The sequence below is a fragment of the Pelmatolapia mariae genome, linkage group LG15, assembly GCF_036321145.2.
Source record: "Pelmatolapia mariae isolate MD_Pm_ZW linkage group LG15, Pm_UMD_F_2, whole genome shotgun sequence".
In the NCBI taxonomy this organism is placed as follows: Eukaryota; Metazoa; Chordata; class Actinopteri; order Cichliformes; family Cichlidae; genus Pelmatolapia; species Pelmatolapia mariae.
This window is the reverse complement of record NC_086240.1, coordinates 59,768-80,793: the sequence shown is the minus strand read 5'-3', so window position 1 is coordinate 80,793 and position 21,026 is coordinate 59,768. Positions and strand designations below refer to the sequence as shown.

The window sequence follows — 21,026 nt, the reverse complement described above, 5'->3', positions numbered from 1 at the left end:
CCGACGGGTGCCGAGTGACCCATCTGCGGATGTGGGATGCAACCCCGAGTCCGAGGGTGGGAGCCTGGCTGCTCTGGGACCTTCCTGCGTGGAGAGAGAGTGGAAAGATGGCCGATCAGTTCTTGTCAGTTTATTTGTAACTTCTTTTTTGTTTTCTGTGTGCAGATCCCATTTATTTTCGGGGTTAAAGCTTAAAGTTACACAAACAAAGAAGTAATTTGTACAATACAAAAGTGAAAAATAACAGAAAAATATAGAGAAAGCCTCGTACACAAAACTACTTTCCCCAGATAATCCAAAACAATAAGAGTAATGCCTTTTGTGTTTAAATGCACAGCAATTGGCACTCTCTCTCTTTCACACACACACACACACACAGAAGCAGCGTAGCTTCTGTGAAACTGGGATCTGACAAGAGGTGCTCCCTCTGCTGGCTGAATGCAGCACAAAGTGTCAGAAGATGTTCGAGCTTCAGATCTGAACAGCGTCGGACAATCAATTGCATCTGTGGTCCACAGGAGGGCGTCCAGCTGGCAAGTCCATTGCATTGTATATTGCAGGTGTTGCACAAGTGCACTCACATGTACTGTTTGTGTAAAAGAGAGAGAGGGTTAGGGATGTGGAATTGAGTCCGGTCCCTGGAGGGTTCACTTAAGATTTAGAAATTTGTAGTTGTATGTTTTAATCCAATGAGGTTTTTATGAATTTTTTAGGTTTGCAGAGAAATATATTTATAATTTTCAACTTGAATGAGTATGGTTTTTTCACCGAATGATGTTTTTATGATTTTGGGGTTTGTATATTTAAGCAATATTGGGTTTTTAAGAGTTTTAATAAAGTATGTGATTTTAATGACTGTTGTTGTGTTTTAACTGTAAATTGTGAAGTGATTAAAAGGGTCATAAATCAAATGTCGTGTTTTTAATGGTTTTAATAAAGTTTTGATCCCCAATATGTCCCAATTCCCCATTTGTTGTACATAATTTGTGATATGTAATAATACATTGTTGTGTATTAGGGTTAGGGTTAGGGTTAGGGGTTAGGGGGTAAAAGCCAGTGGTTGACCGAATAAAATTGGAATAAGTGGAAAAGTAAGCGTGGTAGAGGGATGAAAGTGGTGTCTAGGTTGGAGTTTTGGGGCCCTCCGGACACCCTGGTGAAGTCCCCATGTGGATAGCACCAACGGTTCTGGACTTTGTCCAATTGGGTCCAAATCTGACCGAATAAAAAGTATGAAATTGGAGATAGGAGGGTCAGATGGGGCTGATTCGACCACCACTGTACTCAGCAGGCCCTGCCGCCTCGTCAGACATGCGACACGGCAGGGTTGGGTGAGCTAACATGTGACCGTACCTTTTTGTTGGGTTGACCGACGGGTGCCGAGTGACCCATCTGCGGATGTGGGATGCAACCCCGAGTCCGAGGGTGGGAGCCTGGCCGCTCTGGGACCTTCCTGCGTGGAGAGAGAGTGGAAAGATGGCCGATCAGTTCTTGTCAGTTTATTTGTAACTTCTTTTTTGTTTTCTGTGTGCAGATCCCATTTATTTTCGGGGTTAAAGCTTAAAGTTACACAAACAAAGAAGTAATTTGTACAATACAAAAGTGAAAAATAACAGAAAAATATAGAGAAAGCCTCGTACACAAAACTACTTTCCCCAGATAATCCAAAACAATAAGAGTAATGCCTTTTGTGTTTAAATGCACAGCAATTGGCACTCTCTCTCTTTCACACACACACACACACACAGAAGCAGCGTAGCTTCTGTGAAACTGGGATCTGACAAGAGGTGCTCCCTCTGCTGGCTGAATGCAGCACAAAGTGTCAGAAGATGTTCGAGCTTCAGATCTGAACAGCGTCGGACAATCAATTGCATCTGTGGTCCACAGGAGGGCGTCCAGCTGGCAAGTCCATTGCATTGTATATTGCAGGTGTTGCACAAGTGCACTCACATGTACTGTTTGTGTAAAAGAGAGAGAGGGTTAGGGATGTGGAATTGAGTCCGGTCCCTGGAGGGTTCACTTAAGATTTAGAAATTTGTAGTTGTATGTTTTAATCCAATGAGGTTTTTATGAATTTTTTAGGTTTGCAGAGAAATATATTTATAATTTTCAACTTGAATGAGTATGGTTTTTTCACCGAATGATGTTTTTATGATTTTGGGGTTTGTATATTTAAGCAATATTGGGTTTTTAAGAGTTTTAATAAAGTATGTGATTTTAATGACTGTTGTTGTGTTTTAACTGTAAATTGTGAAGTGATTAAAAGGGTCATAAATCAAATGTCGTGTTTTTAATGGTTTTAATAAAGTTTTGATCCCCAATATGTCCCAATTCCCCATTTGTTGTACATAATTTGTGATATGTAATAATACATTGTTGTGTATTAGGGTTAGGGTTAGGGTTAGGGGTTAGGGGGTAAAAGCCAGTGGTTGACCGAATAAAATTGGAATAAGTGGAAAAGTAAGCGTGGTAGAGGGATGAAAGTGGTGTCTAGGTTGGGGTTTTGGGGCCCTCCGGACACCCTGGTGAAGTCCCCATGTGGATAGCACCAACGGTTCTGGACTTTGTCCAATTGGGTCCAAATCTGACCGAATAAAAAGTATGAAATTGGAGATAGGAGGGTCAGATGGGGCTGATTCGACCACCACTGTACTCAGCAGGCCCTGCCGCCTCGTCAGACATGCGACACGGCAGGGTTGGGTGAGCTAACATGTGACCGTACCTTTTTGTTGGGTTGACCGACGGGTGCCGAGTGACCCATCTGCGGATGTGGGATGCAACCCCGAGTCCGAGGGTGGGAGCCTGGCCGCTCTGGGACCTTCCTGCGTGGAGAGAGAGTGGAAAGATGGCCGATCAGTTCTTGTCAGTTTATTTGTAACTTCTTTTTTGTTTTCTGTGTGCAGATCCCATTTATTTTCGGGGTTAAAGCTTAAAGTTACACAAACAAAGAAGTAATTTGTACAATACAAAAGTGAAAAATAACAGAAAAATATAGAGAAAGCCTCGTACACAAAACTACTTTCCCCAGATAATCCAAAACAATAAGAGTAATGCCTTTTGTGTTTAAATGCACAGCAATTGGCACTCTCTCTCTTTCACACACACACACACACACAGAAGCAGCGTAGCTTCTGTGAAACTGGGATCTGACAAGAGGTGCTCCCTCTGCTGGCTGAATGCAGCACAAAGTGTCAGAAGATGTTCGAGCTTCAGATCTGAACAGCGTCGGACAATCAATTGCATCTGTGGTCCACAGGAGGGCGTCCAGCTGGCAAGTCCATTGCATTGTATATTGCAGGTGTTGCACAAGTGCACTCACATGTACTGTTTGTGTAAAAGAGAGAGAGGGTTAGGGATGTGGAATTGAGTCCGGTCCCTGGAGGGTTCACTTAAGATTTAGAAATTTGTAGTTGTATGTTTTAATCCAATGAGGTTTTTATGAATTTTTTAGGTTTGCAGAGAAATATATTTATAATTTTCAACTTGAATGAGTATGGTTTTTTCACCGAATGATGTTTTTATGATTTTGGGGTTTGTATATTTAAGCAATATTGGGTTTTTAAGAGTTTTAATAAAGTATGTGATTTTAATGACTGTTGTTGTGTTTTAACTGTAAATTGTGAAGTGATTAAAAGGGTCATAAATCAAATGTCGTGTTTTTAATGGTTTTAATAAAGTTTTGATCCCCAATATGTCCCAATTCCCCATTTGTTGTACATAATTTGTGATATGTAATAATACATTGTTGTGTATTAGGGTTAGGGTTAGGGTTAGGGGTTAGGGGGTAAAAGCCAGTGGTTGACCGAATAAAATTGGAATAAGTGGAAAACTAAGCGTGGTAGAGGGATGAAAGTGGTGTCTAGGCGGGGGTTTGGGGCCGCTGCGGACACCCTGGTGAAGTCCCAATGTGGATAGCACCAACGGTTCTGAACTTTGTCCAATTGGGTCCAAATCTGACCGAATAAAAAGTATGAAATTGGAGATAGGAGTGCCGGACCGGGCGGATTCGACCACCACTGTACTCAGCAGTCCCTGCCGCCTCGTCAGACATGCGACACGGCAGGGTTGGGTGAGCTAACATGTGACCGTACCTTTCTGTTCGGTTGGCCGACGGGTGCCGAGTGACCCATCTGCGGATGTGGGATGCAACCCCGAGTCCGAGGGTGGGAGCCTGGCCGCTCTGGGACCTTCCTGCGTGGAGAGAGAGTGGAAAGATGGCCGTTCAGTTCTTGTGAGTTTATTTTTGACGTCTTTTTTGTTTTTCTGTGTGCAGATCCCATTTATTTTAGGTTAAAGCTTAAAGTTACACAAACAAAGAAGTACTTTGAACAGTACAAAAGTGGGAAAAAAACTGAAAAATGTAGAGAAAGCCCAGTACACAAAAGTACTTTCCCCAGACAATCCCAAACAGGGAGAGTAATGCCTTTTGTGTTTAAATGCACAGCAAAGTGGCACTCCCTCTCTTTCGCACACACACTCACACACTCACACACACACTCACACACACACACACACACACACACACACACACAGACACACTAAGTTGATCTACAGGGCAAGATTTGAATTTCAGTGCTCTGTGATCCGTCTGCCCGTCATTCTCTGTCTCTCTCCCTCTGTCTCACACACACAGACACACACACACACACACACACACACACACACACACTCACACACACGCACACACACACACTCACACACACAGACACACACAGACACACACACACCAAAGCACACAGGACAGCCTCTGTGAAACTGGAATGTTACAAGAGGTGCTCCCTCTGCTGGCTGAATGCAGCACAGAGTGTCTGACTGTGTTCGCCAGCATCTAAACTTTCAGCTTGTGACAATCAATGACATGTCTGGTCCACAAGAGGGAGCTCCGGTGGTAAGTCCATTGAATTGTATATTAGAGGTGTTGCACGAGTGGACTTGCATGTACTGCTGGTGTAAAAGAGAGGCACATACACACACACACACACACACACATACACACACACACACACACAGAGACACACTAAGTTGATCTACAGGGCATAATTTGAATTTCATTGCTTTGTGATCTGTCTGCCTGTCATTCTCTCTCTCTCTCTGTGTCTTTCTGTCTCTCCCTCTCTGTCTCACACACACACACACACACACACACACACACACACACACACACACACGCAGACACACACAGAGCGGCTCAGAGATGAGGGCAAAGCAACAGAATTGAAGAGTTTTTCAGTGTCAGAGAGGGCCTGTGATGCTGGGAGTTTGTGACAGTGCATGCTTTACCTGTTTGGTGCTGCCTATTGGTCCCAGGAGGCGGAGGAGAGGACAAGAAGATTTGGAGGCAGCGGTGGGCTGAATTTGGGTTGAGGTGATTTGTGCCCTGTGAAGCTTGGATGGCTGACTCTCTGTTTCCTGTTCCTGTCATCTCCTTGTCCACACACGCGTTCACAATGGAGCCTAGAATTTGGAGAGCAACACATGATCAGTTAACCCAATAACAGAATGGCCTTGTGGGTCTGTCTTTCTCTGTGGTTTGTTTGATTCTCTTTTGGGGGTAACTTCTTTTTTGTTTTTCTGTGTGCAGATCCCATTTATTTTAGGTTAAAGCTTAAAGTTACACAAACAAAGGAGTAAACAGACACACTAAGTTGATCTACAGGGCAAGATTTGAATTTCAGTGCTCTGTGATCCGTCTGCCCGTCATTCTCTGTCTCTCTCCCTCTGTCTCACACACACAGACACACACACACACACACACACACACACACACACACACACACACGCACACACACACACACACACACACACTAACACACAGGCACACACACACCAAAGCACACAGGACAGCCTCTGTGAAACTGGAATGTTACAAGAGGTGCTCCCTCTGCTGGCTGAATGCAGCACAGAGTGTCTGACTGTGTTCGCCAGCATCTAAACTTTCAGCTTGTGACAATCAATGACATGTCTGGTCCACAAGAGGGAGCTCCGGTGGTAAGTCCATTGAATTGTATATTAGAGGTGTTGCACGAGTGGACTTGCATGTACTGCTGGTGTAAAAGAGAGGCACACACACACACACACACACACACACACACACACACACACACACACGCAGACACACACAGAGCGGCTCAGAGATGAGGGCAAAGCAACAGAATTGAAGAGTTTTTCAGTGTCAGAGAGGGCCTGTGATGCTGGGAGTTTGTGACAGTGCATGCTTTACCTGTTTGGTGCTGCCTATTGGTCCCAGGAGGCGGAGGAGAGGACAAGAAGATTTGGAGGCAGCGGTGGGCTGAATTTGGGTTGAGGTGATTTGTGCCCTGTGAAGCTTGGATGGCTGACTCTCTGTGTTAGAGTGGATTGTTAAATGTTTGTCATTTTTATGCTTGCCATCCATTTCTACATTGTTTTAACTGTGGGATGAAAGCAATTCCACAGTCCCCCTCCTCAGATTCTTGAGTTTTTGGGTGAGGGGCTGTAGGTTTGATTACAGATACATCCTATCTGGAGGATCTACTTCTTTTGATCTAAGCTTCCTGAGTTTATGACCCTTTGATCAGCAACACACACACACACACACACACACACACATTCCTACTTACATATAGAAGTTCACACATATACATACAATGCGGGGGGCGTTGCTTTGCTGTGTTTTGTGTGAACTGTCTCTCAATAAAAGCCAGCGAGAGGAGGCCATCAGGGGGTCATTTTCGTGCTGGACACAGATGAGGCCTCCCTTGCGCAAGTAATCGATCGAACGCTGTTGCCTTGTTTTCTTTCATGATGAATAAGTCTCTAGAACTAGCGGGGTTTGTGGGAACAGACCCAACATTTAGTTTCCTGTTCCTGTCATCTCCTTGTCCACACACGCGTTCACAATGGAGCCTAGAATTTGGAGAGCAACACATGATCAGTTAACCCAATAACAGAATGGCCTTGTGGGTCTGTCTATCTCTGTGGTTTGTTTGATTCTCTTTTGGGGGTAACTTCTTTTTTGTTTTTCTGTGTGCAGATCCCATTTATTTTAGGTTAAAGCTTAAAGTTACACAAACAAAGGAGTAAACAGACACACTAAGTTGATCTACAGGGCAAGATTTGAATTTCAGTGCTCTGTGATCCGTCTGCCCGTCATTCTCTGTCTCTCTCCCTCTGTCTCACACACACAGACACACACACACACACACACACACACACTCACACACACGCACACACACACACACTAACACACACAGACACACACAGACACACACACACCAAAGCACACAGGACAGCCTCTGTGAAACTGGAATGTTACAAGAGGTGCTCCCTCTGCTGGCTGAATGCAGCACAGAGTGTCTGACTGTGTTCGCCAGCATCTAAACTTTCAGCTTGTGACAATCAATGACATGTCTGGTCCACAAGAGGGAGCTCCGGTGGTAAGTCCATTGAATTGTATATTAGAGGTGTTGCACGAGTGGACTTGCATGTACTGCTGGTGTAAAAGAGAGGCACACACACACACACACACACACACACACACACACACACACACACACTAAGTTGATCTACAGGGCAAAATTTGAATTTCATTGCTTTGTGATTTCTCTTTCTGCCTCTCATTCTCTCTCTCTCTCTGTGTCTCACACACACACACACACACACACACACACACACACACACACACACACACAGGCAAGCACACACAGACACACACACACACACACTCAATTATTACAATTTTATTCGGTCGACTACTGGCTATTACCCCCTAACCACTAACCCTGAAACCCTAATTTTTTTTTTAACCGAACATAAGTTAAAAAAGACGAATGGGAATTTACACAGCCGATGGGAGAATATAAAAGGCTGAGCTCGCACAGGAGCTCATTTTCCACTCGGCACTCGATGAGAACACATCTCTGCCTGTCCAACTATTGACAGCTAACCTAGCAAAGAGAATTTTTTTGCAAACAGCTTTCCATTCCTTCAGAGAGGCGCACCAGTGTGGACTTGGATGAACAGTTATTTCAGAGAGTCTCAGGAGGCCCTATGGAAGCTTGACCAGCAGACAAACCAACAACAGCAAATGCCAGTCCTCCAAGTCGGGCAGATTTACACTTAAAGAATCCCATTTTGCTGTGTAAAAGAGAAAATTACACTGTGTCTCGGCTGGTGGTGGAACCAGACAGTCAGGCAAGTTCACGCTGCAAGGACTGTGCACGTCCCCCTGCCTTCAAAAGAGGGGGGAGGAGTCAGTCTTCACTCCCTAAATGTTCAGTATTCATGGCTCAAAGATTGTTTCATTTTGAGGAAGGGATAAAAGAAATTGCAGTACTAGTGAATATTTCACTAAATAACACACTCGTTGTATTGATAGCCAGATGGGAATATTTTGACCCAAACTGCTGACTGCTCTTATCAGTGAATTTTACTGTAGTAGAAGAAACAAGCCGGGAACACTCCAGGTCCCAAACTCCACTCCAAGTTCGTGCTCCCAAATTTGATTTCCCCTAACCCCTTGTTTTCCCTAACGCTTTCGGACTCTTTGGTTGTGTTCCCCAGGGACACATAAGCCCTCACGCCACGTCAAGGGTTAGGGGGTTAGGGGGTAGGGTTAGGGTTTAGGGTTAGGGATAGGGAAAAGCTCGGGGACCCTCCCCAATAATGGCATACTAGCCAGGGTACGGTTAGTGGGTAAAAGCCAGTGTCTGACCGAATAAAATTGGAATAAGTGGAAAACTAAGCGTGGTAGAGGGATGAAAGTGGTGTCTAGGCGGGGGTTTGGGGCCGCTGCGGACACCCTGGTGAAGTCCCCATGTGAATAGCACCAACGGTTCTGGACTTTGTCCAATTGGGTCCAAATCTGACCGAATAAAAAGCATGAAATTGGAGATAGGAGTGCCGGACTGGGCGGATTCGACCACCACTGTACCCAGCAGTCCCTGCCGCCTCGTCAGACATGCGACACGGCAGGGTTGGGTGAGCTAACATGTGACCGTACCTTTCTGTTCGGTTGGCCGACGGGTGCCGAGTGACCCATGTGCGGATGTGGGATGCAACCCCGAGTCCGAGGGTGGGAGCCTGGCCGCTCTGGGACCTTCCTGCGTGGAGAGAGAGTGGAAAGATGGCCGTTCAGTTCTTGTGAGTTTATTTTTGACGTCTTTTTTGTTTTTCTGTGTGCAGATCCCATTTATTTTAGGTTAAAGCTTAAAGTTACACAAACAAAGAAGTACTTTGAACAGTACAAAAGTGGGAAAAAAACTGAAAAATGTAGAGAAAGCCTAGTACACAAAAGTACTTTCCCCAGACAATCCCAAACAGGGAGAGTAATGCCTTTTGTGTTTAAATGCACAGCAAGTGGCAGTCTGTCTGTCTGTCTCTTACACACACACGCACACACACAGACACACTAAGTTGATCTATACATCAAAATTTGAATTTCAGTGCTCTGTGATCCGTCTGCCTCTCACTCTCTCTCTCTCTTTCTGTCAACACAGACTTACACTTTTCCACACAACATGACACACTCACCCACACTTTTTCCACCTTTTCTCAACAACAACAAAGAAACACAAGTAAGAAACTAAGAAAGACCTTCGGGGTCCGTGCTCCCAAATTTGATTTCCCTTAACCCCTTGTTTTCCCTAACCCTTTGGGACTCTTTGGTTGTGTTCCCCAGGGACACATAAGCCCTCACGCCACGTCAAGGCAGAGTCCATGTGAGGGTATGTTTTTTTAAAAAACAATTTTTTTAAGTATTTTTTTTTTTTTTGTTTGTTTGTTTCATTTCTCTTTGCTTTTGGTATTCTCACACAAATGTTTAGAACAGTAACATATATTTTCTAATGTCAACATTGATTTTTTTCACAGAACATGATGTCAAAAATTTACAGGTACGTCTACTACCCTAACATTTATATTTTAATTACAAGAATGAACTTTTCACAGCACACAATGTCACAATTTTGGAAACAACAGTAACATGGAAACAACAGTAACATGGCATCACACTTGTTTAACATGGAAAAAAACACAAGAACGTATTAAAAAAAAATAAAAAACCCAAAGTTTTTCATCACAACATCACATTGACACCAAGGACCGTCTTTTGTGACCAAATGCCTGGTATGACCGGGCGGACAGGCCTGCAGCCTTGCAATCGCGAACATACTGTTTGTATGCATTCTTAACCCTGACTGAAGGGTCCGTATTCACAAATGATACCTCCTGTTCTGACCAATGCCTCCTGACATTGGCTGGCATGAACACAGCTGTTGTGGTCACAGTGTCCGGTTCCTCATCCTCCAACTCGACAGGAACTTCCACAGGATCCAGCTCCAGTTGCAGTGTTGGAGGCTTCTTCTTTGGATGCACTGGCTGGATCACCATACGATATGGGATGTCATAGTACAGTTTGTAAAGGGTGAATCCAAACGTACGCTGACATGGAGATGTTGACAGAATCTTACATTTCTGAAGGTCTGCTTGGCTGACCTTCAGCTCCAGGAGCAGGTCCTTGATTTTCTCAAAAGACACGAAATCCCTGTTCATCAGGAGGCCAACTGAACTGACCAGGGTGAGTATCTTCTTTTGAGTTTCAGGATCAGTCTGTTGAGGAAGCCTTTTCAATACATCCACCAACCATGGCATGCCGTGTTCCCTGTATCTCTCAAGGTTCCGTGCATAGCAAAGCGAACGTCGCTCCATCTCCATTGCTATATCTCCGACCATGGCTGATGACCGTGCCTCCACCGAAGGCTGTTGGTCATCGTTGTGGACTTCAACAAAGTCAATGAAGTTCCAGGTTGCCTTCCGCGTTCCCCGGAGATCCCTAAATTTCAGGTCGGGGAACCACCTTATCTTCATTTCAACAAATCCAGCCTTCAGGCATTCTTGAACATCTTTGCCACAATCTTGAAGGAGCACCCTGGCCCTGGAGAAGGTGAAGGGAGTTGGAAAAGACTCCCTTGTGGCGAGGTTCGCAACCAATGCGGAGAGGCTGACGTGTCCCTTCAAATTCTCAGGGCACTTGGCTCCCTGAAGCGCAGCGACGGGGATCTCTTCATTTCGCCGAAAGAGGTCTTGCAGCAGAAGGAGGAGAAGTGAGGGACCAACTACGGCAGGCTCACACTCCATGTTGCAGGTCAGGGAAAACACCCTCTGAACTCGAAGAACCTGTAGAGGATCCTTGGTCCAGTGTAACAAGGGGGGAGTTGTGTCCTCAATTGCTGGCCCAGTTGCAGAGCCAAGCGCCATGAAGCCCCGGACATGTGTGGCACTGAATTCATGCCGAGAACTTGTGCCCAGGGCAGAGGAATACACAATGTCAACATTAGACAACGGGTGTCCATGGAATGCCTCCTCTAATGCTATTTCTAGCTGAAAGGCTCTCCACACGGGCAGGAACCCACCTTTGCCCTCGTGCTGTTGGCCCAGCTGCCAGAGCTCCTCGACCATGTGGGTTAGACACTGGGAAAGGACAGACTGGAGGCTTAGCTCTTCCTCCTCCCATTGGAAAGGTACGAGAAGTGGGACGTCCTCCAACAACCTTTGGATGTTAGGAATCTGGAAGAAAGTGTGAGGAGGAATGGGTTCCTTCAGTACTCCTAAATCCTCTTCATCCAGCCCCTGGACCATCTCGATGCGCAACGGGTAGTTGCATTTGCACTTGATGGTAAGGTCCCGCATGTGGATGTAGTAATCCTCCGCACGCGTGTGAAGAGCTTTCTGGTAGTTGGGGTGGCTCAGCCCACAATTCACTATCAACCCACTTACTGGGTGTCGGAATGTTGATTGATAGTGGGTGTGTGGACTGGCCACGTAAAACTGCCAAAACGTAGCAAACGGCAGTCTGGCAATTTTAGCCAAAGCTGGAGCAACATCCAGCTCATGTTGATCCAGCTGTGTCTGAAAGTTTGCACACTCGTGCATGGACATGGCAGTGAAAAGTGTTGCTCTTGGCCCAACCAACAACTGTAAACCAGCTCTAGACCAGAAAAGTTGGGTGTTGGTGTCATCTGGAATCACATTGCACGCCACATGCAGAGAACACCGAACGATGTTCTGGAAATCCGTGATTTTGGATACAGTGAGTGGTTCAGGTGACTTTTGGCCAAACTTGTACACAAAAAAACGGAGATCCAATGTCGGATGTTCAGGCAACAAATCCTTCGACTGATCAATAGTGCAAAGCACAAACTCTTGATCCTGAGGTAGGACATTCATGAACCCTTTGTTCTGCAGGACTGTCTTCTGTACAGAGGGTCGATCAAGATGTCCAACTGGGAGGGCTCTAAGGTTCTCAACAAAGTTGACCATCATGCCATTGATGAGGTCAACTGTTTCTGTGAGAAAATATCCCGGGGACTGACAGGCTTTATCCACCCTCACAAGCGATCTGGGAATTGCAACAACATGCAATTTAAAACCTTCGTCCAGCTCAATAAGATCGACGCCCCGAACCTTGTGGAGCACTTCCAGACCTTGCCTGGAAAACTTGGTAAGATCCAAATGTTTCTTGATTAAATGCCAAGAATTACGAAGTTGTTGGATCCGATAGAGAGAAAGGTTGAACTTCGAAAACAACAGCTTCAACCTTTCCAGCCATTTCAGTTCGATTACGATGCCGTCAAAATCGAACACAGCATCTAATTGCTCAGCAGCATTGTCAACGGTAGTAGCCTGAAGAGGAATGAGGATCTCCGGGTCAGTAAGGAAATCTGAAACACTGGAGGAACTCAAAAATGCTCTGGCCAAACCATCCATGTTCTCCTTAGCAACATCCTCCATGGCTGGTGGAATCTGGTAAGTAAAAAGAAAAAAATTGGGTAAGAACACACAATAAAATCAGGTAACACATACACAGCAGGTAAGTGCACACACACAGACACAGACACAGACACACACACACACACACACACACACACACACACACAGAGAGAGAATAGACAGGCTATTCCCTGTTTGTGAAGGACAGCTAGAAAAGTTTAACATAACTAATGTCTCTCCTGAATCAGTCTTAATGTTCAAATAATTTTATCATTCCAGTGTTTTCAGTGTGGGAGAAAGTACTCAGGGCCTTCAAGTTACACACTATGAAAGGCAGCAACAAGTTTAATGTTCAGAAACCTAAAGTATGTATCAGCAGCAGAATGGAGCTAAAAATAAATGCTTGTTTCAGTTCTATGAAGTTTTGAGTATTTTGGATTAGTAGTACTGCTGTGTTTGTTGCATCATGTTGCTGTAATTGTTTATATGCTCTATATATTCTGAGCTAAGTTGATCTATAGTGTTACATCATATTCTATAAGGATGTTATGTGTTTGTATACTTTCTGCCCAGTTTGACCCATTTAGCAGAAGTCAGCCTGTTTGTGTGCTTTTTTTTTCCTTCACCTTTTTAAAGTGGAATTTGGAAACTTCAACTATAACGAAACCAATGTAAGTTAAAGGAAAAGGGATGAAGTATTAGAAATGCAGTTTTTAAGAAAAACTGCATTAGAAATCAGGAGACCAGCTTGTGCGCTCTGGAGATAAGCTGTTGTGCCTCTGCACGTTAAGTTACAGTCAAAATTAATTTCTCTGGAGATCACCGGGTTTCAGTTGAACCGCGTACAGAGGTTCTCATGTACTTGTGTTAATGTTCTTGAATGAAACAACTGAATTAAAATTTTATGAAATTTAAAAACAAAGAAAAAAAAAGAAGTCAGCCTGTTTAAGGCTCTGATATCTATTCTGCATGACTTAAAGCAGTTATGACATGGTCTGATTTTCTCACCCAATAAAGGAATATTTTATATATCAGTCTACTCTTCATTTTATCAGCAACAGTTACCACAGCTCGTACATTTGCTTTTTACACATATATGTAAGCATTGAGCCTAATGCCAACATACTGAAGGAACAACATTTGTCTCTTATTAAATCACAAAAAGTTGCACTGTAAAATGTAATTCTAGCTGTTTGTTATTTCAACATATTATTCTATATCAGTTTGACGATAGATGACTGAAGTTGTTGTTATAACATAGAATTACAAGTTAAAAACGTCCCAAATACACCAAAAAAAGCTAACTTGAAAACTCATGTCCAGCTAAATCAGAAACTTATGTGAACTTGACAATGCGGGTAAGTTGAGCACAGCAGGATTCAAAACTGCCTCACGTGACTGCTACCGAGGTGCATCATGGGGAATTGGCGGTTAACGACATGCTCACTTTACTTGGACGTTTTCTAATCGTCTTCTTTGGAATATGCTTTCAAGGTGAGTAACATTGGTTATAACTATAAGGAAAGAGAGCTACAAAAGTTGGAACATGTTTTGAATTTATGGCATGACGTGTGTTTTTCTCTTTTACCGAAATGTTTGCTTTAGCTAATGTAACTTTAGCCGACAAGGTCCAGCTTGTGTGTCATGACCAAACTTGACCTAATAAACTGACATATGGCCTTTTTTATGGGTTTAATGTGGCACTGACCAAATCACAAGTATTGTGCCGCTAGCTTTAAGGTTGTGCACTCACCCTGTTGCAATATTAGCAAGCTAACTCAGCTAATTAATAAAGCTTATTTCATATTGTCTCTGTACTTGTAAATTTCTTTCAAGTTCACAGGCTGTTGTATTTTGGTGGAAGTTCATTTTGGCAATATTTCCAATAACTGGCTGGGTTCAAAAAGAACTTTTTGGCAGGACTCGGATGCTTGTTGTCATCTGTTTATCCCTATGTAATCACTTAAGGTGTTATTAACTGCTGCATGCTAAGCTGCAAGAGTGCACTGAGGACTGAGACAAAATATGGTCTACAAACCAGCATTATATTAGTTTTTATCAGATAGTCCTCCAGTGTGCTTATTTTTTGCTTTAATTATATTGTGCAGTTATTTGTTACCCTGAAATGCTTTATGCTTAACAACAGCTCACCATTTTAACTTATTTTTGAACTCTTGTGATCAGTATGACTAGATTGTGTGAGTTTCCATACTAAACGAGCTGTAGTGATAAAATAATTGGCATCAGAGACACTGATTTTTGGCATGGTATACTGCAGAAGTTTTTTGTTTTTTGAATAATTTACCTTTTAATTAAACTGCATTCTCTGTATTGTAACAAAACTAACATTGTTTATGTCAGAAAATTAGCAAACATGAATAAATGGCGAAAACAATATAATTATAACATATATTTTTATTTTACTTATTTTAGGTCTGTGAAGCCAAACTTGATGCTGGGGATTTATTTTTGTCAGTGGAGTCAAATGGTAAGTTACAATTTGTGCATTTTGTCATACTGGAAACACCTCAGATTATATTGTAATTTAATAGCTCTGTAGAACAAATGATATAAAGATTGTAGTGTCAGGGTACTTCTTAAGAAGTAATATGGCACTATTGATGATCACATGCAGGTGGCATAAACTAAATATTCAGACGTGTTACCAACAAATGATTCATTAACAAAAGCAATGGAGCAGACTGTTTAGGTTCTTGTGGTTGTAATAACATCCATAACTGCAAGTTTGTCATTAATTTATTTTCACAGGTCTAGATGATCACATCTGTCTTTGTCATTTAAATGAGGTGGACTTGCAAACTTTGCGCTCTTTGGGGTAAATTGCTGTCCACTACATATACACAGAATCTGCACAGTATTTCAGATCTAAAAAGGGAGTATGTAATGGACTTGCTGGCTTTAATGTAAAAAGCCTGTTGTGTAACTTTAATGAGGCAGTTGGACTAAAACAGTATTGCTCATCAAGGTAAACATCTGAGGAATAAGGAAATTGTTACTTGTCCTTTTACTCAGTGTTCTTTTAATCACACGTTTACTAAAGTTTTACATCACATAAGTCATTTTCACAATCATTCTACTTTAAAAGATTTCAAGACAGAGCTTATTGTTCTCTGAACTTCCTTGTTTGCTGAACGGCAGGTAAAGTGCATCTTTTTGTTTGTTTGCTTTTGTGTGTTTGTGTTTTCTCTAATGGGCCTCAGATGACTGTTTGCTTAAATTTGGGTCTCAAAGAATCTTTTTTTAATTCTGCCTGTACTCTCCACCCCTCTTCTTCTGTTGCTCAGGTTGAAGCAGAATTTGCCCGTCTTACATCTGTTGACCTGAAAGGGTTCCTTTTTGCTGTGCTTGACCATTATGGAGAGGTTCGTGGAGCTGTACAAAATCAAGAGCGGCATAGAAAGGCTAACTAGGCTCATAAGATGCTTCGGAGATGATGTAAGTGTTCAACTGCGAAATCTAATCCTTTGTTTAAGTTTTAGGTTATCCAGTTCAACTGATGAACTCATTGAAAGAAAGCTGATAAGTAAAGTCTGTCATCATATTTCACAACTGGACATTTAGTGTGGTAACTTTTACAGAATCTATGTATATTGGTGGTAGGTTGGATATCATATTCTACTTGAATGTCCTGATAAGCCTGATTCAAAATCTCCAATGATAATCATATATTGATGGAATTATGCATCAAAAAGCTGTGAATTTGGAGCTGTCTACATGCTTCATAAACACTGTTTAAAAAGTGTTTTTGTTTTCTTTTTGACTTCTTTGACCAGAGCCCTACACAAAGGAAGAGGACAGAGGACCTCATTTTCTAAAGGAAGATCCCTCACACACTTTCAAGACTGTGAAGGTTAGCATTGTTTCTTTTAGTAAATTTAATAATGACAGCACCACAGTGGATTTTAAATTAAAAAGTACATGTGTACTTTTTCCTCACCAAATGTATTATTACAAGATCTTTGACACTGGATTTGGTCTGGGTTTCAGAGAAACTAACTGGCAAGCTAGCATTGATATTATTAGTGTCTTGTGTTTATTCATGTCTTCACCAGGGTCTTTGACATTTCGCTGCTGTACTGTTCACTTCAGCTTTACGTTTGATTTCTCACATTGTATATTGTAATGGCAGAGATATTAGGATATTTAAGGGGCTGCAGTGGCTGCTACAGCTGTGGGGGGCAATACTTTGGTGAAATGTCCTGGACCCTGGAAAAGAGACTGTGTAGACTGGGTAAGCAATTAAAGGTTACTGGCCGAGAGTCATTGGGCAGCTGGGTAAAGGTGGATGTTGATATTCAGTGCCAATTATGCAACCTGTTCAGCCATGTCTATATGCTCTTTTTTCATGCTGTTAATATAGGGGGAAAAAATAAACTTTAATCAATAAACTGATTAAAGAAGCATTGTCTATGGAGCCATAATCTGATCCTGTAGTGTAGCTGCAGTTTGCACATTTCATGTATTCTCAGCCAGATTTGGTTTAGAGCACAGCCAATATTTAGCATAAGTAGATTTAAATTCACACACTGGTGATGGCAGCTACATTGTAGCCACAGCCACCCTGGGGCGCACTGACAGAGGCGAGGCTGCCGGACACTGGCACCACCGGGCCCTCTGACCACCACCAGTAGGCAACAGGTGAAATGTCTTGCCCAAGGACACAACGACCGAAACTGTCGGAGCCAGGGCTCGAACCGGCAACCTTCCAATTATAAGACGAACTGTCAACTCTTGAGTCACGATTCAGTCATCCACCCATGTGTGTGAATGACTGAATGTGTAAAGCACTTTGGAGTCCTTAGGGGACTAGTAAAGCACTATACAAATACAGGCCATTTACCATTTAAATTGAAAATTTTGTTTGAATTCTGCAATTGAAGACATGCTCAGTTATTTATGAACATGGTCTTTGTTTAAAGCAAGAAATGGATTTGTAACATGGGGGTGCATATCTCATTCTGAAAAAACTTTAACAACTAATAAGTGTTACCCAAAGCCAATCACCATCATCCAAAGCATCAGTATGGCTCTTCTTTGGAAAGACATGAATTGTTAAGCACACGGGATATTGTGTAATTGTAATTGTGTAATTTTTTTTTTTTTTTTTGTCTTTGAACCCTTTTATAGCCGACAGGTATTGAAGACACGTTTTCTAAGAGGATGAAAGTTGGCATTGCGATGGTGAAAGAAGAAGACATCATCGATGTGTTGGTTGTCCTTGAGGCGGCAGTAATCCTGTCTAATCTGAGGGATGTCTCAAGTGCCATTTCCATGCTGATGGGCCTTCTTTTTGCCTTCAACATAGACTATCCAAAGGAACTTAAGGACATCTTTGAAGTCATTCAGAACATCCTAATGAACATTGGTGGAAGGCAGTGCATCTCACTAGTGCATGGTCTAAGAAACAGACTCTTGCAGAAAGCCATGCAGAACTGTAATTGTATGATCCTTAGTGTTAAGGACAGTTTTTATTTTACTGTTTGTTTTTTTATTCTTGCAAGTTCTCATTCTCACTTTTGTATGTCACTAAATGACTACACTTTACATTCCAGATTAGACAATTACTCATTTGTTCATGGTTTAAGAAACTTATGTGAACAACAATATAATGGTGGACTTTGCAGATGCTTATCTCATGCAAGTCAGTAGTTTTTCCTTTGTTTTGCAATTGAGCAGACTCAAACTAATGTTTCTGAAATATCCATATTATCAAATGTTTCAGAAGCATGCACTCATTTTCAGAGATATTGGTTCTGTGGAATTTGTTGCAATTGTAAACGAAGACAAATACAAGATTTTGATGTCTTAGTTATTATAAACTGATCTTTACTGTCACTTATCAAAGGTTTTGTACTATTTTAATATTTCAAGTTTTATGCTAACAGGTGTGACTGAGCACAATGAAGTTTAAAAATTTTGTAAATGTAAAGAATAACTTTTCTAAAATAGCAAGTGTCCCGTTGATACATTACATTAATGCAGACTTTATGTTGTTACTTCACAAGAATCACTACTGCTCCTAGAGTATTGGTCAGAATTTCATCTTCACCCAAACTGGGCTCAAGACCAAGTTCAAATTTATTGTTTCACAGGGAGCAGCCTTTGAGTTTTGATGGATTGTGAGCCTGATGAGCTACGTCACTGATTTTTCTGTTTCTCAGATGACTAAGATGGCACAATAAATGGTGAATGTTGGGTGCTCATGAGTAATTGTCTTGTCATGTTCTTAAAACAAACTTTCTGTATGAAATGATCAGATAGACTTTAATGGAATCTGTGGGGTTTTATTTTTTTTCTGTAAACAACAGAAAATTAATTTAAAGGAATGTAGATATTTAAACCTGAGATCTAAGATAAACCTAACAGGTAGTTTTGCTGAAATGGATGTTAGAAAGCCAAAAACAAAACAAAACAAAACTTAAGATGTTTAATACACATTTTTCTTTACATCCAGTCAATCAACTCTGATAATTAAAATGAAACTGATTTACAAGTTCACTCAGCTACCTTAAGGAGCTCAGTTAATTAATAAACTTAAATCAACTTAGCTAACAGATTATGTTAGTTAAGCTAAAATAGATTCCTAAGTTAAAAGAACTACTAAAGTATTTGAATTAACTAAAAAACCCAAGTCAACTGAACTAGGACAAGAGTTTAAACAATAGATTATTTTAATTTAGCTGAAAGGGTTTTCCCAAGTAAAGATGACAATTAAAGGAGTTGAACTGACTAATAAATCTCAGTCAACTAAACTAAGATGAAAGTTTAGACAACATGTGATTTTTCATTAAGATAACAATTGGTTGTGTTATAAGAACAAACTCTATTTCTTGACTTAACTTAAAATTTTAAGGCAGCCCTTTACCTCATATTTTTAAGTTGAAACAACAAGTTATATTTTACAGTGTGGAGAAAAAATAAACGCACAAACAGAAGAAAAGAAGAGATCCACCATGTATCTGTCAAAAGTCTACTAGCTAATCTTAAAATAAGTGTTCAGTACAGAAATGAAGGCCAACATAATGTTTTACAGTCCTGTGGTCTCAGCCTCAGGAACTTATTAAATCACAAAAAGCTCGTGTAGAAACAAACAAACAAATGCACAAAATATGTTCTCCTTCATTTCTGTCAGCCACACGTTTCCAGCTATCATGGGCAGCAAATATACACACATATATATATATATATATATATATATATATATATATATATATATTCTCAATCACATTCACACCACTCTCTTGTATCAGTTCCACTACATCAAGACTATTCTATGGTGGTCAGCTTTTTTATTGCCATGTATTTAGCATAGTAGACCGTGCCAGCAGTGCGCAATTCAGTGCCAATTATGCAACCTGTTCAGCCATGTCTATATGCTCTTTTTTCATGCTGTTAATATAGGGGGAAAAAATAAACTTTAATCAATAAACTGATTGCGCACGTGTGCAGCTTAGAAGGAACATTGCTGATGGGTAATAAGCGAATCATTAATGCGTAAAACAGATATTTGAGATGGGAAACTGTTCTTGGAGTACAGTGAGAGCTGTGCATGAACTGTGGTTTTTATCGTTTTGGAAGTAAAACAGCAAAAGTAAGAGGGAATTAATGGCGATATTTATCAAATGTTAAGCTAGTTTGGCTCTTTTGCTGCTGGCCCGGTGAATTTTGGTTGGAGAGAGACAAAACCTGCAGCCCAGAATCTTGCAAAAAAAAACAGGTAAAGACGGTTCAGACCCGACGCATCAGAATTAGTGAGCTTCTGGCTTTCAGCCCCGACGCGACTAAGCTAATTCTGATGCGTCGGTCCGCTCTGTGTTTACCTGTTTGTGTGGAATGGTTTCCTGCTCTCATTTGCTGGTTGTTGACATAGTTTTGTGAGGTTTAACCTGAGATTCTGGCATTTCTGGTAAAATACATTTATATTCAGTCAATTCAGGATTTAATTAATCGACATGCTTCCTTCAAGCTACTCACCTTTCGCTGTCCAACTGCACTTTAAACTGGAGCACGGCCAATTCGAGGTCACGCCCAGTAGCGGGCGACTACCCGATGGTGGGCGGCATCATGGCAACAAAAGAAAAAAAGATTGCTCATACTCGTGCTGCCAGGACATCAGCCAGCGCATATTGGGAATGGCATATGCACAGATGGGTTTTCTATCGCCAATTTGCTGTGCAGGGGAGTCTCTGGCTGGCCGGAGCAGCATCTGATAACTGTTGTGGAAGTTTTTCCACTTAAATAAAGCCTGCAGATGAGCC

General features: G+C 41.9%; 1 long non-coding RNA gene across 1 annotated transcript; it reads left to right on the top strand.

The window, feature by feature from the left end:
• The first annotated feature begins 15,940 nt into the window (after nt 1-15,940).
• Nucleotides 15,941-18,187, top strand: LOC134643712 (uncharacterized). The gene is made up of 3 exons (XR_010096389.1): nt 15,941-16,203; nt 16,542-16,618; nt 17,896-18,187. It is a non-coding gene; the product is annotated as an uncharacterized LOC134643712 (long non-coding RNA).
• The last annotated feature ends 2,839 nt before the right edge of the window (nt 18,188-21,026 follow it).